Genomic DNA, 17896 nt, shown 5'->3' with positions numbered 1-17896 from the left:
TATACTGTAAATTCATCTTAACTGTCTTTATATGGTATGAGCCTTTTGCCATGACGGATCAAAAATAACTATTTCAAATAATTCATGATGCTTTTTCTGTGGGGTAGCATTATTATATACTATACTGTTTTACTCACGTAATTTCATGGGCACATACATTTAACAGTGAATTTCGCAGCAACCAAATTCCTTTTTTTGGAAAAACAACTGCTGAAAGGAAACTATATTACCAAACATCTACTGTTTAAGTTTACCAATCATACATTGAAAAGATTACTTTACATTCCTGCTCTATTTGGCATATCAGAAGAAGATATTTTGGACTTGTTGGAAAAGAATCATTACAATTATACAAATACTCAAAGAACGATATGTCCAAATAAAATGTCAGATTTACCATGAAAATATAATAACAATAATTAATAATGAATTACTTCTAATTAGACTTCCAATTAAATTAAATTCCAACCAAAGAAGTAACATTCTGGACTGGTGGAACTTGACCTTGTAAACAGGCAGAAAATACACATGAAGCCCTTAAAATTGATCTAATGCCAACCAAATACTTATACAGAAGGTCATCTTCAAAATAATTGGTTTAAATGGTAAATGGAATTGTATTTATATAGCGCTTTTCTAGTCTGATGATGACCACTCAAAGCGCTTTACAGTACAGTTTCACATTCACCCATTCACACACACATTCATACAGTGCATCTACTTGCAGCACTTTTGTTATTCTATGGGGGGCCATTCAGGGTTCAGCATCTTGCCCAAGGACACTTTGGCACGCAGATGGTTCAGAATGGGGATCGAACCACCGACTTCAGGTTGGAGGACGACCGCACTACCTCTCAGCCACACCTGCCCATGAAGGATTTAAAAAAAAATGTTTAGATTAATGCAGATTAATACCTGCTGAGAAAGGAATTTTAACACTTGAATGAGAAAACTTGAAACTCAGAAAATCATGCTTAACACAAAACTTTGCATTCTTCAGAATAAAAGTTAGCTGTAACTACAAGTCTATAAATCATCTAAAATATTAGCTTCATTTCAAGCTGCCATTAAAGAATAAAAGTTTTCTTCTACTAATAACTGAGAGTAATCCTGCATCAAAGCCGAATCTAACCTGTGTCACTGCACTACAATATACTTAACCCACCACCCGTGGGCAACAGCTGTTGCCAACTTCCATTCTTTGCAGTAAATATAGATTCCTAACCTTGAGTTAAAAAAAACAAAAGTCAAGGCCCTCAGGATCTCAAAGCATTCCTGCAGCTTGAGCTACTCAAATGTGTGTTAATTATAGCTTTTTTTTTTATATACTATTATATTATAGTTGTGGAACTAAAACTTGTAAAAATACAGAAACAGCATTTCACTTGTCGTTATTGTCATTAATATCCCAATCAAACATTGATGGGATTTTTTTCCCCATCAATGTTTGACTAACATCCACGTTGTAGTTATGCTTTTAAATATAACAATTACACATTAAGATCAAATTACGATATTGAAAATTATTAAAACTTGGCTTCCTTTTAACCAAAAAGGTAACACTCAGGACTGGAGGAATTCAAACTCGTAAAAAGGCAGAAAATAGACATGAAGCTCATAAAGATGCTATAGATTGTCCCTCTTGTAAACCTGAGTGAAATGAGAGCCTGTGAATAAAGCTGTTTTGATTGAAATTAAAGAATATCTGCTCCTTCATTTGTGCGTAAGGGGGTAAATGGAAAATAGATCTTGCAGGCTGTGACATTCACATCGACTCAAGGGTAAAACACCAAAGGCAGCCACTGGGAAATGATCAGAGGGAACAGAATATTTTCTATAAATAATGTTACACAACTATAACTCATATTATAAAATATACCACTGCATCTTGTGCACCTATTCCCCTATGTATTTCTTATGTGTTGTGCTAAAAACAAAATCTGTGACTTCCGGTGTTGCAGCTAATGGAGTAGGACGTGTTTCTCAGAGCTCCTGCAACAACTTTTTAAAAAACTATTTTACGTACACCTTTTCCATCTTTCTTCGATGTGTGTTTTCCCCACCTCCATAATCTAAATTTAACGCCGTCTTTTCGCCGACCAAAATGCCTCAAAAAGCCAAACCACATGTACAACCGCCGCGGCCTGCTTCGCACACTGCATCCCCGCCTCGTAGTGATCCCCCCTCCTGCCTGGTCGAGGCCACAGGTGGGGCTCCATCACACGACTTCAAGGCCGAACTGCTATCGTCACTCCGTGTTGAAATGGCAGTTATTTTCAGAGCTGAACTTCAGGCTGCCTCGGCCGAGACCTTGTCAAGCATCAAGACTGAACTACAGGCAGTGAAATCGGAGTTATCCAGCAGCATTGCAAACATCCAGTCTGAGGTGCGCACTCTGAAGAACACCGTAGGTGAAATGGAAGCATCGCTCTCCTCCTGCACCGATGACATTGCTACCATACAGGCTAAAGTGGTGCACCTGACAACTGAGCTGACAAGACTGGACAATAAATGCGAAGATCTGGAGGCGAGATCCCGGCGTAATAACATACGGTTAGTGGGAATTCCCGAAGATTTTTCCAACTTTTCTGCTGCTGCGGATGTTTCCTCTCTGCTCAAGGAGGCTTTTGAGCTGGAGAAAGAGCCGCTCATGGACCGCGCACATCGTACCCTCCAGCCGAAGCCGAAGCCGGGAGAGCGCCCTCGACCCATAATCGCTCGTCTTCACTATCATACAGACTGTGTGGACATATTGTGCCGAGCCAGAACCCAGCAGCGGATCAAGGTTGGAGAGCTGAGTTTCTCCGTCTTTCCCGATCACACCCCGATCACACGCCTTTAATGATGTTCGTCGCCGGCTCCGGGAGATACCAGGGATCCGCTATGGTCTGCTCTACCCGGCGCGGCTCCGGATCACACACAACGGTGCGGAGAAGAGGTTTGACTCGGCGGAGGAGGCCAGCGCATTCATCAGGTCGCTCAACTTGTAAGAGATCCGTGAGGTGATACACACCGGTGAGGAAGCAGTGACAGTTCATATTGACATTTATTACTTTTTTCAGTTAATCTGTTTCCTCTTATTTTCATAAACACACAGTATGTGGTTTTCAGTTTAACTTGGTCTTGATTGGCTGTACCTTCTTGTCAAATGTTGCTAGACTTGCAGGAGCTTAACCCGAAGTTTGATAGTTATGCAAAAAGCCGAAAGTGTTCGCTTTAGGGATCTGTCTCCTTGTGGAGTTAGCACTGGGTTCTCCATCGTTTGGGGATGGGGAAGTTGTAAGTGCAATTGGGGGGTGGGGGGGTGGTTCAATGTGTGTGTTTTGTTTTTTTTGTGTTTTTGTGTGTTTTTTCTTTCTTTTTTCTTTCTCTTCTTCTCCCTTTTTCTTCTTCTTCCTTCCTTGGGGATCCGCATTCAGTCTATTTCTATCTCTAGGGATTTAACATATGGCCACCAATACTAATACTTCTGATGTCCCACTCACTGGATCCTCTGTGAGACTCTTGAGCTGGAATATTAAAGGTATGGGGAGTCCAATTAAGAGATCAAAGATATTTGCCCATTTGAAACGTCTTAAAGCGGACTTAGTGTTCCTGCAGGAAACCCACATGCGTACTAAAGATCAGGTCAGACTTAAATGTCCCTGGGTTTCTGAGGTGTTTCACTCTAATTTCAACTCTAAGGCCAGAGGGGTCGCTATTTTAATTGGTAAGTCAATTCAGTTTTCAGCTTCTAAGGTGATATCAGACAAAAACGGCAGATACTTAATTGTTGCAGGTACGTTATTCCATATTCCCATTTTATTAGTTAACATATATGCCCCCAATTTCGATGATCCACACTTTATGAATAAGCTATTTGAACGTCTTCCCTCATTGAACAACAGCCTCCTCATAATTGGCGGGGACATGAACTGTGTAATTGATCCCAACTTAGACCGCTCCAACCCACGTACTCTGACTCCTTCTTCAATGGCGAGGTCACTTTCAGATTTTGTGTCCAGGAACAGTTGCACTGATCCTTGGAGATTTAATAACCCTCATAACAAGGAATATTCCTTCTTTTCTTAGATGCATCAATCTTTCTCTCGGATTGATTATTATTTTATTGATGCTAAACTAATTCCCAAAGTACTGTCTGTTAATTATCATCCTATTGTTATTTCTGACCATGCCCCTCTTTCTTTAGATATTCAGTTCTCTTCACAACCCCGGTACTCAACACCTTGGAGGTTTAATACATTACTTCTCTCAGATGATAAGTTCACCAAATTTATTACAACTAAAATAGATGATTATATCTCTCTAAATCAAAATGATATGGAACCAGTTTCATGTTCACTGCTATGGGAATCATTAAAAGCATACTTGAGTGGACAAATTATTTCTTACTCTGCTCACTTAAATAAGTCCCGCAAAGCCAAATTGCAAGAAATCTCTATCAATATCACCAAACATGACCAACAACTCGCTACTTGCTCCTCTCCCAGTTTACTTAAACAGCGTGTCGATTTACAGACTGAATTTGATCTCATCACCACTAGTGATGCAGAGCGACTTCTTTTACGATCACGCTCCACATATTATGAACATGGTGACAAGGCAAGTCGTCTTCTAGCTCATCAACTACGCCGCCAAGCTGCTTCACGTATGATCCCTCAAATAAAAGATTCATCTGGCTCATTGCATAAGGACCCCACCACCATTAATTCGGTCTTTCACTCATTCTATCCCTCTTTATATAAGTCTGAATCTCCACCTGACACCACTGAATTGAATTTATTCCTAGATAGCCTCATCTTCCCTGTGATAAGCCCAGATGCTGCAAAAGAACTTGACTAAACCATTAACAGTAGAAGAAATCACTTTCGCTGCGAGAGGTATGCAAAATAACAAGGCTCCTGGCCCTGATGGATTTCCAGTGAAATTTTTTAAGAGATTTCAGGATAAATTGTCCCCTTTGCTACATGCTGTTTATAAGGAATCACTTGAACATTACACTCTCCCTCCCACCTTAAGGCAAGCCTCCATAAGTCTCCTCTTAAAAAAAGATAAAGATCCGAATCTCTGCGGCTCATACAGACCTCTTTCATTGATAAATGTAGATGCTAAGATTCTTGCTAAAGCTTTGGCCTATCGCCTGGAGAACATTGTACCAACTATTGTCTCACATGAGCAAACCGGATTTGTTAAGGGGCGACAGTTATTCTTTAACGTCCGAACACTCCTAAATATTATTTATTCTAAAACTGCCACAACAACACCTGAGGTAGTGATCTCGGTCGATGCTGAAAAAGCATTCGATAGGGTTGAATGGGACTATTTATTTACTGTACTAAAGAAGTTTGGACTGGGTAATGGGTTCATTTCGTGGATACGTCTCCTTTACACATCACCACAAGCAAACATTTCCACTAATGGCATTCAGTCCAATTTTTTTACTCTAACCCGTGGCACCAGACAAGGGTGTCCCCTATCTCCTCTATTGTTTGCGCTAGCTATAGAGCCCCTGTCAATCTTTCTGAGGTCCTCCTCCACTTTTACTGGGATCTCACGATTGGGCACAGAATTTAAATTGTCACTTTATGCTGATGACTTATTGTTGTATGTCTCAGATCCTGTCCTTTCGATTCCCACAATCTTATCTGCTTTCCAGAGATTTGGTTCTTTCTCAGGCTATAAAGTGAATACTTCTAAAAGCGAATGCTATCCTGTCAATGCTTCAGCATTACGGCTCACACAATCAGATGTCCCTTTCAAAATGAGCCTTTCTGGCTTTAAGTATCTCGGGATCAACGTAACCAGAACGTTAAACTCTCTTTTTTCTGCTAATTTCTCACCTTTAATGTCTAAAATTAAGTCTGACCTCCAAAGATGGAAGAGCTTGCCTCTCTCGTTAATTGGAAGAATTAACGCGGTTAAAATGAATATTCTGCCCAAATTCTTTTTTTGTTCCATTGTCTCCCACTTTTCCTGCCAAAGCAGTTTTTTAAAACAATCGATCAGACTATTTCTGACTTCTTGTGGTGTGGAAAGGCTCCTAGGATCCGCAAATCCACACTTCAGAGATGTAAATTCAATGGCGGATTAGCACTTCCGAATTTTCAACTGTATTATTGGGCGACACACATTAAAAAAATGTCATTTTGGTTCAAGTCAATGAATCTGCCATGGTGCCACCTAGAGGCACAGTCATGTGTTTCATCCTCCTTACCTGCTCTACTTACCTCTTCTATTCCATCCAACCTCTCAGGCTTCACAAATAATCAAGTGGTTCACTCCACACTTAAAATTTGGTATCAGTTTAGGAAACACTTCAAATTTAAATCAACGTCTACTTTAGCTCCTTTACTGAACAATCATTTATTTCGACCTCCACTTACAGATTCAACCTTTCTCACATGGCATAATAGAGGCCTGAAATGTTTTAAAGATCTTTACAAAGATGGTATTTTTCGCAGCTTTACAAATCTCTCAGGAGAATTTCATCTCCCAACTTCTCATCTATTTCGTTACTTTCAAATTAGACACAGCGCTAAAGCTTTGTTTCCATTTTTTCCCTCCTCGCCGCCGACCCTACAATGGGAGGTGCTTTTAAATCACGATCCACTTCAGAAATCACTCATCTCTAAAGTTTATAATGAACTTCTGTCTTTTGATTGCTCTCCAGTTACAAAAGTTAGGGCTGCCTGGGAAGATGAACTGGATCTAAATTTGGAGGATGACTGGTGGGACACCGCTCTTAAGAAAATTCATACAAGTTCATCCTGCGCTCGTCTCACACTTTTACACAATTTAAAGTTCTGTTTAGAGTCCACTTTTCTAAAGCGCGACTGTCGCAAATCTACCCCAGTATCACTGACAAATGTGACAAATGTCATGCTTCATCCTGCAATTTAACCCATATGTTCTACTCTTGTCCGCTACTCTCTTGCTTTTGGCTGAACTATTTTGATACCGAAATCAGCAGTGGTTGTTTAACAAATGTAGGTTTAACACTATCACCATTAACTGAAAATGTGTTCTATGATTTCAACAGGATAGTGGAATATAACCAATCTTCAAAGAGGGAGGGTCAGGTAAGGGCAACCGTTTTTTTAATGAACTTTTAACTCATTTCATACGAAAGCTTTCTGCAAGTTTTCCAGTTTTTGTTAAGACAGTTGTACAGGTTATAGTTATTCAGATCAATATTAACTTAACACAGGTAAAGTCACTTGTGGGGATGTCCAGACATTAGTTAAATATAGATAGGTTAATTAAGAAGTTCAATGCAGTTTTTCATTCAGTTCAGTTACATCAGCTGAAGATAGAAGCTTTGACACAGATAAATAACATTACTCTTATTTGTTATTGCCTCACAGAAGTAAACTGTCACCATGAGTACGGACGCGGAGATGGCCATTTATGGCAAAGCAGCCATATACCTGCGTAAGCCGGAGAGGGAGAGAATTGAGGCTCAAAGCGCACCTTTTGATGCCAAGACAAAGAGCTGTACTTAAAGGGAACAATCATGAAGAAAGACGCTGGCAAAGTCACCGTCAAACTCCTCGACCTTCAGGAGGTTTGTATGATAAGGTCAGACTCAGATGAAAGTAAAGTATGTGTTCTCAGTTGTAATTGTAACCAATGTCCTGTTGCAGGAGAAGGTATATAAAGAAGCAGACGTCCATCCAATGAACCCTCCCAAGTACGACAAAATTGAGGACATGGCCATGATGACCCATCTCAATGAAGCCTCTGTCCTGTATAACCTCAAAGAGCGTTATGCAGCATGGATGATCTACGTAAGACTATCTTTAAAGTGCAATAAGATATATTGAAATCAAAACTAAACATGGAGTTAACTGTTTATCTCTATGTTCACTTTCAGACCTACTCTGGGTTGTTCTGTGCCACTGTTAACCCTTACAAATGGCTCCCAGTGTACGATGCTGATGTTGTAAGTGCCTACAGAGGCAAGAAGCGTATGGAGGCTCCACCCCACATCTTCTCCGTCTCTGACAACGCTTATCAGTTCATGCTCACTGGTATGTCCATGTTGTAGAATTTGTATACAGTATACACAATGTTGTTTCACTGAAAGAAGTGTGATTAATTAATTTGGTTTCTATATTCACAGATAGGGAGAACCAGTCTGTCTTGATCACGTAAGTTCATATCTGTAGACTTTTTTTGAGAGATAAATATGTTATATATATATAAGCATATTCTTATAAATCTGTGTTCATACCCAGTGGAGAATCTGGTGCTGGAAAGACTGTGAACACGAAACGTGTCATCCAGTACTTCGCCACAATCGCAGTGGCAGGAGGAGAAAAGAAGAAGGATACAAGCAAGATTCAGGTATGTTGTGATGAAAGCATTGAGTCCAAGTAAAATAGAGTATATGTCGTGAAAGAAGGTTATTTTCTGATTTAATTTCGAAACTTGGATTATAGGGGTCGCTGGAGGATCAGATTATTGCAGCCAATCCCCTGCTGGAGGCCTATGGTAATGCCAAAACTGTGAGGAATGACAACTCTTCTCGCTTTGTAAGTATGGGGTTATTTTGTATAGACTAAATTCATGTTAGAAATTGTTTATGTGGGGAGATTACAACAATTTCTATCTTCTAAACAGGGTAAATTCATCAGAATCCATTTCGGCACAACTGGCAAACTGTCCAGTGCTGACATTGAGACATGTAAGTAATAATCCTCATAGCAAGTGTAGATGACTGAAATTCAGGACTGACCAGGTTGTGACTGATGATCAACATTTGTAGATCTGCTGGAGAAGTCAAGAGTGACATACCAGCTTTCTGCTGAGAGAGGCTACCACATCTTCTACCAGATGATGACAAACCACATACCGGGGATAGTTGGTAAACAGATTAAGCTATTGCATGATTTTATACATATGCTGATTGTTTTTTGGGAAAAACTGTATTTAATCTTCATTCCGTTTTAAATCTTCAGAGGGGGCACTCATCACAACCAACCCCTACGACTACCCCTTGATCAGCATGGGTCAGATCACTGTGGCCAGCATTGATGACAAAGTTGAGCTGGAAGCTATTGATGTGAGTGATCAAGGTTTTAATATTTAACATATTCCATACATCTGATGTGTATGATATCGAAAGTGATTTTATGAATGTACATTTCCAAAGTGGAGATGTTTTGTAAAATATTTATGTTCTGAACACAGAATGCTATTGATATCTTGGGCTTCACTGGTGAGGAGAAGATGGCCATCTACAAGTTTACTGGTGCTGTGATCCACCATGGTAACATGAAGTTCAAGCAAAAGCAGCGTGAGGAGCAGGCTGAACCCGATGGCACAGAAGGTGACTATTTGATATCATATCAAAGTGAACAACAGAAGCTCTATATCACACTGGTTTTGGTCTTTCATGAACACACATATATACAAAACTACATTATAAATAATGAAACCATTTTCAGATGCTGACAAGGTTGCTTACCTGTTGGGTCTGAACTCCGCTGACATGCTGAAGGGTTTGTGCTATCCCAGAGTGAAGGTCGGAAATGAGTATGTCACAAAGGGACAGACTGTACCTCAGGTAAACATAAAGTATTCATTTCAAATATCCTAGTGAATAGTTTTTTCTATAATGACACACGCATATATATATAAATACAAAGAAAAAAGTAATTTGTACAAAACATGATATAAATAAACAGCACTAATGGCAAGGTGGAGCATTAACTGAGGCCAAAGGCTGTCCTGAGAAGTAAAGAGATTGAGATGTACTGGGTGTGTTATCTTTTTATTGACTATTAATCGCCAAAATCTAGTTTTATACCTATATAGGGTATACAGTAGCACAGGATTTTATAAAACAACTTTGCAGAAGCGTACAGGAAAAAAACTATTTTTAGATTCTTCTTCAGGTGAACAACTCAGTGACTGCCCTGGCCAAATCCATCTATGAGAGGATGTTCTTGTGGATGGTTGTCCGTATCAACCAGATGTTGGACACTAAGCAGTCAAGGAACTCCTATATTGGTGTCCTGGATATCGCCGGCTTTGAAATCTTTGATGTAAGCGTCATACAGTGCATTTTATTATTAAAATATGACAAAGCCTTTCCTGTTGTCCATGAGCAATCAGGCTGATTATTTGTCACCTCACAGTTCAACACCTTGGAGCAACTGTGCATCAACTTCACCAATGAGAAGCTGCAACAGTTCTTCAACCACACCATGTTTGTCCTGGAGCAAGAGGAGTACAAGAAGGAGGGTATTATCTGGGAGTTCATTGACTTCGGTATGGACTTGGCCGCCTGCATTGAGCTGATTGAAAAGGTAAACACCAATTTTATGATTCTATTGTATGTAATTCTCCTAAAATACACCAGTCACTTAATGATATACTTTATCTCTCTGTACTTTCATCTAGCCCATGGGCATCTTCTCCATCCTTGAAGAGGAGTGCATGTTCCCTAAGGCTGATGACACATCCTTCAAGAATAAGCTCTATGATCAGCATCTTGGCAAAAACAAAGCATTTGAGAAGCCAAAACCTGCAAAGGGCAAGGCTGAGGCCCACTTCTCCCTGGTGCACTATGCTGGTACAGTGGACTACAATATCGCTGGCTGGCTGGACAAGAACAAGGACCCACTGAATGAGTCTGTTCTGCAGCTGTACCAGAAGTCATCAGTGAAACTGCTGGCTGGCCTGTATCCACCTATTGTTGAGGGTATGATACACAATTAACTGGTCAATTAAAACACATTTTAATATTGTATTACTCTTTATCAAATGTAGCAAGTTGTCTCTGTATATATTCAGTTTCTCACAAAAATAATTCTACTTGAAATGATCAACAGAGGCTGGAAAGAAGGGAGGCAAGAAGAAGGGAGGCTCTATGCAGACTGTGTCTTCACAGTTCAGGGTAAGCTTTGGCATTGTAAACTAAGAAATAGAATCACACATTACGTTATACACAACTAACTTACTCTTTTGTATCTACAGGAAAACTTGGGCAAGCTGATGACTAACTTGAGGAGCACCCATCCTCACTTTGTGCGTTGTCTGATTCCCAATGAGTCAAAGACTCCAGGTAAGATTTGAACTCTTTGGGGAATAGCATGTATTTTTTGTTAGTATGGTTTCAGTTCAGTGCTGGTTCAATGAAGAGTATAACTATTCACAAAAGTAATAATGAAATGTCTTATGAAATAGGACTGATGGAGAACTTCCTGGTCATCCACCAGCTGAGGTATAACGGTGTGCTGGAGGGTATCAGAATCTGCAGGAAAGGTTTCCCCAGCAGAATCCAATATGGTGACTTCAAGCAGAGGTGCCAATGACTATATTTTTGACGTCCAAAAATGTTGCCACAAACGCCAAAAAATACTTACAGAGACCAATAACTTTTGTATTAAAGGAACAAGGTATTGAATGCCAGTGTCATTCCTGAGGGCCAGTTCATTGACAACAAGAAGGCTTCACAAAAGCTGCTTTGATCGATTGATGTTAATCATGACGAGTACAGATTTGGACACACAAAGGTAAGAACCATGCTCCCTTGTTGATTGTTGGTATAATTACAAAGGAGGTTGATTTTTCTTATTCTTTTTGTTTGTTTGTCTGATAATCAGCATTGTACCTCAACGTTTATTAAATGTTTGAAGTAATTTGGTGTAAAATTAGACCATGTACCTGGAGCAATTACTCATCAATGGAATAGTTTCAAAGCGTCTATCTTATGTGTACATTTATAAAGCATCTTTGCCTTGTGAGTGTTGAACAAGTTAGGATACCTGAAAGTTAATTTATATTTTCTGTTTATTCAGGTGTTCTTCAAGGCTGGTCTGCTGGGTACCCTTGAGGAGATGAGAGATGAAAAGCTTGCAGCTCTGGTCACAATGACTCAGGCTCTCTGCCGTGCTTACCTCATGAGAAAGGAGTTTATGAAGATGATGGAGAGGAGCCATGTTGAAAACAATAAATTCTGGACAGAAAGACATGGGATGAAAATTTTTCAAAAATTCTCATGTAAACAATTTCTCCTTCACAGGGAAGCCATGTACACCATCCAGTACAACGTGCGCTCGTTCATGAATGTCAAACATTGGCCATGGATGAAGGTTTACTACAAGATCAAGCCTCTGCTGAAGACTGCTGAAACTGAGAAGGAGCTGTCTGCGATGAAGGAAAACTATGAAAAGATGACAACTGACTTGGCTACTGCCCTGGCCAAGAAGAAGGAACTAGAGGAGAAGATGGTGTCTCTTCTGCAAGAGAAGAATGATCTGCAGCTCCAAGTGGCATCCGTAAGTAAATTCAGATGGTACCTGCAACTGTTCATGTGTTGTGCGACAAATAATGATGGGCTCACACTTGATGTGTTCATATAATGACACAGGAAGGAGATAATCTCTCAGATGCTGAGGAAAGATGTGAGGGACTTATCAAGAGCAAGATTCAGCTTGAGGCCAAACTCAAAGAAACAACTGAGAGACTTGAGGATGAAGAGGAAATGAATGCTGAGCTTACTGCTAAGAAGAGAAAGCTGGAAGATGAATGTTCTGAGCTCAAGAAGGATATTGACGATCTGGAGCTTACATTGGCCAAGGTGGAGAAGGAGAAACATGCCACTGAGAACAAGGTTCGTAAATTTAAAAATGTGTAGCATATAGAGTAAATTCATGGTTGCTATGTGTTAAATAACATTTTACCTGCACACATAGGTCTAGAACCTGACAGAGGAGATGGCCTCTCAAGATGAGAGCATTGCTAAGCTGAGCAAGGAGAAGAAAGCTCTTCAGGAGGCTCATCAACAGACTCTTGATGACCTGCAGGCTGAGGAAGACAAAGTCAACACTCTGACCAAGGCCAAGACAAAGCTTGAGCAGCAAGTTGATGATGTAAGTTTACAAAATCACTTAGGTTGGCAAAACAAGATTCTTTAGCATAATATTACAATCTCAATGTCTCAATGTTCAGCTTGAGGGTTCTCTGGAACAAGAGAAGAAACTGCGTATGGACCTTGAGAGAGCCAAGAGGAAGCTCGAGGGAGATCTGAAACTGGCCCAGGAATCCATAATGGATCTTGAGAATGACAAGCAGCAGTCTGATGAGAAAGGGAAAAAGTATCTGAATTTTTTTTCCCTCCCCATTACAAATTACCATCATGTTTCTAGTAATATTCAATAGCATGAATTAACTCTTACTGTGAACTTTGTTACTCTCACAGGAAAGACTTTGAAATCAGCCAACTCCTGAGCAAGATTGAGGATGAGCAGTCTATGGGATCTCAGCTTCAGAAGAAGATCAAGGAGCTTCCGGTAATCAACATATTGCTTTAAACAAAGCACAACATGCTTTCAAGTTTTTGTGTTTCACATTTAATGTTCACTAAACAATAAAATCAACACTTGAAACAGGCCCGTATTGAGGAACTGGAGGAGGAGATTGAGGCTGAGCGTGCTGCTCGTGCCAAGGTTGAGAAGCAGAGGGCTGACCTCTCCAGGGAACTTGAGGAGATCAGTGAGAGGCTAGAGGAGGCTGGAGGTGCCACTGCTGCTCAGATTGAGATGAACAAGAAGCGGGAAGCTGAGTTCCAGAAGCTCCGTCGTGACCTTGAGGAGTCCACTCTGCAGCATGAAGCCACTGCTTCCGCTCTTCGCAAGAAGCAGGCTGACAGCGTTGCTGAGCTGGGAGAGCAGATCGACAACCTCCAGCGAGTCAAGCAGAAGCTTGAAAAGGAAAAGAGTGAATACAAAATGGAGATTGATGACCTGTCCATCAACATGGAGGCTGTTGCCAAAGCAAAGGTACAAAATAAATGTAATATTAGAGTATTAAATGCATTTTTTGTACATTAAAAAAACAATAAATGACATAATTGTGTTAAAAATTAAATCTTTCTTTTCCGTTACTTTTTTCTCAAGGGAAATCTGGAAAAGATGTGCCGTACTCTTGAGGACCAACTTAGTGAACTGAAGACCAAGAATGATGAAACTGTTCGTCAAGCGAATGACTTGGGTGCACAGAAAGCCCGTCTCCTGACAGAAAATGGTATGCAAATGGCAGCCATCTTCAGTTTGACACAGATCAACCAGAAACTGAAAAGAAACTAATGTTTGATCTTAATTTTCACACAAGGTGAGTTCGGCCGTCAAATTGAAGAGAAAGAGGCTCTTGTCTCCCAGCTGACCAGAGGCAAACAGGCCTACACTCAACAGATTGAAGAGCTGAAGAGACAGATTGAAGAGGAGGTTAAGGTAAGAAAACTCAAACAGGTCCTTGCCTCGTTGAATGAGATTTAAAAGTTTTACACATTCAATAATATTTCTTATTCTAGGCCAAGAATGCTCTTGCCCATGGACTGCAATCAGCCCGCCACGACTGTGACCTGCTGAGGGAACAGTTTGAGGAGGAGCAGGAGGCCAAGGCTGAGTTGCAGCGTGGAATGTCCAAGGCCAACAGTGAGGTGGCTTAGTGGAGAACTAAGTATGAACCTGATGCTATTCAGCGCACTGAGGAGCTTGAAGAGTCCAAGTGAGTAACATTCAAATTAAATTACCCAATATTTTCTTTGCATATAGATTGTACATTTAGCTGTGCAACATCACATTGGTGTCTTTAGTTTATTTTATATATGTAAGAATATCTGTAAAAGTTTACAAGATATTGACATTTTTATTGAGAGAAAATTTGCAAATGTTTCAAAGGAAAAAGCTGGCTCAGCGTCTCCAGGAGGCTGAGGAGCAGATTGAGGCTGTGAACTCCAAGTGTGCTTCTCTGGAGAAAACCAAACAGAGGCTGCAGCGTGAGGTGGAGGACCTCGTGATTGATGTGGAGAGGGCTAATGGGCTGGCTGCCAACCTGGACTAGAAGCAGAGGAACTTCGACAAGGTGGCCAATTCATACAAATTTTTTTTTACTTGTCTTTGTTTTGCAGAATATCTATCTGATCACAATAAATTGTCTTATTTAGGTGTTGGCAGACTGGAAGCAGAAGTATGAGGAGGGTCAGTCAGAGCTTGAGGGATCTCTGAAGGAGGCTCGTTCTCTCGGCACTGAGCTGTTCAAGATGAAGAACTCTTATGAGGAAGCTCTGGATCAGCTGGAGACCATGAAGCGTGAAAACAAGAACCTGCAACGTGAGTTCTCACCTGACAACGAGAATAATGTATTCATATTTTAGTGTTGAGCTCCTACCTGATTGTCTTTGATTATATTCAACGCATTTTGTGTTAGTGTTCCTATTTTACATCTCAGGCTTGACAATATGTAACATGTGTCTTTCTGCAGAGGAGATCTCTGATCTGACTGAACAGATTGGTGAGACTGGCAAGAGCATCCATGAGCTGGAGAAGTCAAAGAAGCAGGTGGAGACAGAGAAATCTGAGATCCAGACAGCTCTTGAGGAGGCTGAGGTATGTTTGTTTTATCAAGGGAGATTTTCTGAGGAGAAAAACATTACAAATCTAGGACAATGCAGTATATCGGGCTAAAAGGCCTGAAGGTTAGGTCAAAAATCGTACTCTATGATGTCATCAGGGAACTCTGGAACATGAAGAGTCTAAGATTCTGCGTGTTCAGCTGGAGCTCAACCAGATCAAGGGTGAGGTGGACAGGAAACTGTCAGAAAAAGATGAGGAGATGGAGCAGATCAAGAGAAACAGCCAGAGGGTGACTGACTCTATGCAGAGCTCTCTGGATTCTGAGGTCAGGAGCAGGAATGATGCCCTGAGAATCAAGAAGAAGATGGAGGGAGACCTCAATGAGATGGAGATTCAGCTGAGCCATGCCAATCGCCAGTCGGCTGAGTCCCAGAAGCAGCTGAGGAATGTGCAGGCACAGCTGAAGGTATTGTCAGACAAACTGCTGTTGTACAAACTACAGTATAGTGAGTGCACCTACAGTTCATTATGAGTTTGGCTCTGGAACAGACAGAGAGAGGTCGCAAAGTCGCTGAACAGGAGCTGGTGGATGCCAGTGAGCGTGTTGGACTGCTGCACTCTCAGGTGAACAAATATACAGTACTTCAATATATAAAACCAATGAAACGTTAAACAACATGAAATGTTGATAACTTAAGAAACTTCATTTTGTCATCCTTTAGAACACAAGCCTTCTGAACACCAAGAAGAAGCTTGAGTCTGACCTGGTTCAGGTCCAGAGTGAAGTTGATGACACTGTTCAGGAAGCAAGGAATGCAGAGGATAAGGCTAAGAAAGCCATCACTGATGTACGCTTAAGTTTTTACTTATTATCAATACTTTTTACTCATTGATTTTTGACATTTCTAAACCAAATATTGTGTTTTCCAGGCTGCGATGATGGCTGAGGAGCTGAAGAAGGAGCAGGATACTAGCTCTCACCTGGAGAGGATGAAGAAGAACCTGGAGGTTGCTGTTAAGGACCTGCAGCACCGCCTGGATGAGGCTGAGAACCTGGCCATGAAGGGTGGCAAGAAGCAGCTTCAGAAACTGGAGTCTAGGGTAAGAGAATTATGATAGAATTATACATATATAAACACAGTTTAAAAAAAACATCAAAACACTTGTAACATAAACTGTGAATGCATTGGTCTTTTTTCCAAAAGGTGCGCGAGCTTGAATCAGAGATTGACACCGAGCAGAGACGTGGAGCAGATGCTGTTAAGGGTGTCCGCAAGTATGAGAGGAGAGTGAAGGAGCTCACCTACCAGGTAGAGTCACTTTGACATTAAATGTGTATAGTACAAAACAAGCAAATGTAATGATATAATTTCCTTTAAAACATGCAAACCTATGTATTTTCAACTACAGACTGAGGAGGACAAGAAAAATGTTTCCAGGCTGCAGGATCTGGTTGACAAGTTGCAGCTCAAGGTGAAGGCCTACAAGAGGCAGTCTGAGGAAGCGGTAAGGGCAAAACATTAATATTTAAAAAATGACAACTCTATACGACATCATATCTCATGTGCAGTATATCTGCTGATAATTTAACCATTTGCCCTGTATTGTCTTCCAGGAGGAGCAGGCCAATGTCCACCTGTCCAAGTGCAGGAAGGTCCAGCATGAGCTGGAGGAGGCTGAGGAGCGTGCTGACATTGCAGAGTCCCAAGTCAACAAACTGAGAGCCAAGACCCGTGACTCTGGAAAGGTAAATCTACAATTCTGTGTAGTAAACAAATAAAAATTGAAAATTATTGAGGCAGAAAGTCACTAGTTAAAGGTGTTTGAAAGGAACCTAATCAATAATTTTTGTTTGTTGGTGTTTTTCAGGGTAAAGAGGCAGCTGAATAAAGCTCATCGGCTGATCGCCTGTTTCAAATCATATAATATGAGGTGAAATATGCTGTTCAAATAAATTGTATTTTTTGCTCTGAAATTGATGTCTCTAATATTATTTTCATCTGCCTGTTTCTTCTGAGACATATTTTGTCCGTCCACTCTTTTAAAGTCTCTTCCTGGGTTTTACCATCTCCATCAGATAAGAAAACTTTTTCAGGTAGTTTTTCTTTACCTTCATCATTCAGTCATTCCCCGTTTAATGTCCCTCTTTCACTGTCTAATACATGACAAATATGGGCATAATCAGCTGTAGTTATTTAGATGCATATGAGCAAAATGTAATCACCAATAATTGTCCAGGTCAACTTTTACCTGCATGTCACAAGTTTATCAGGTTTTACCTTGCTAGCAGTGCGGTTAAAACTCACGGTAGCTACAGATTCTTTTACAAGTGGCAAACAGGCAAAATATACTGTACATATGAATAACTTATCTTTAATAATACAAAATATTATTTAATCACATATAACATCACTGTATATACTGTAAATATTTAGATACCTTATTTTGTCTGTGAAGCCTTTCCATAATTCATTCATATTACCAATAATGTTATTTGATCACATATTACAAAACGATTACAGAAAGATTTG

At 40.4% G+C, this 17896-nt stretch overlaps 1 pseudogene; it reads left to right on the top strand.

The window, feature by feature from the left end:
• Positions 1–2953: 2953 nt before the first annotated feature.
• On the top strand, positions 2954–17255 carry LOC133008592 (myosin heavy chain, fast skeletal muscle-like; annotated as a pseudogene).
• The last annotated feature ends 641 nt before the right edge of the window (positions 17256–17896 follow it).

This window comes from Limanda limanda, chromosome 8, assembly GCF_963576545.1.
Source record: "Limanda limanda chromosome 8, fLimLim1.1, whole genome shotgun sequence".
Lineage (NCBI taxonomy): Eukaryota > Metazoa > Chordata > Actinopteri > Pleuronectiformes > Pleuronectidae > Limanda > Limanda limanda.
The sequence above is the reverse complement of the archived record's forward strand: the minus strand, read 5'-3'. Positions and strand labels throughout refer to the sequence as shown.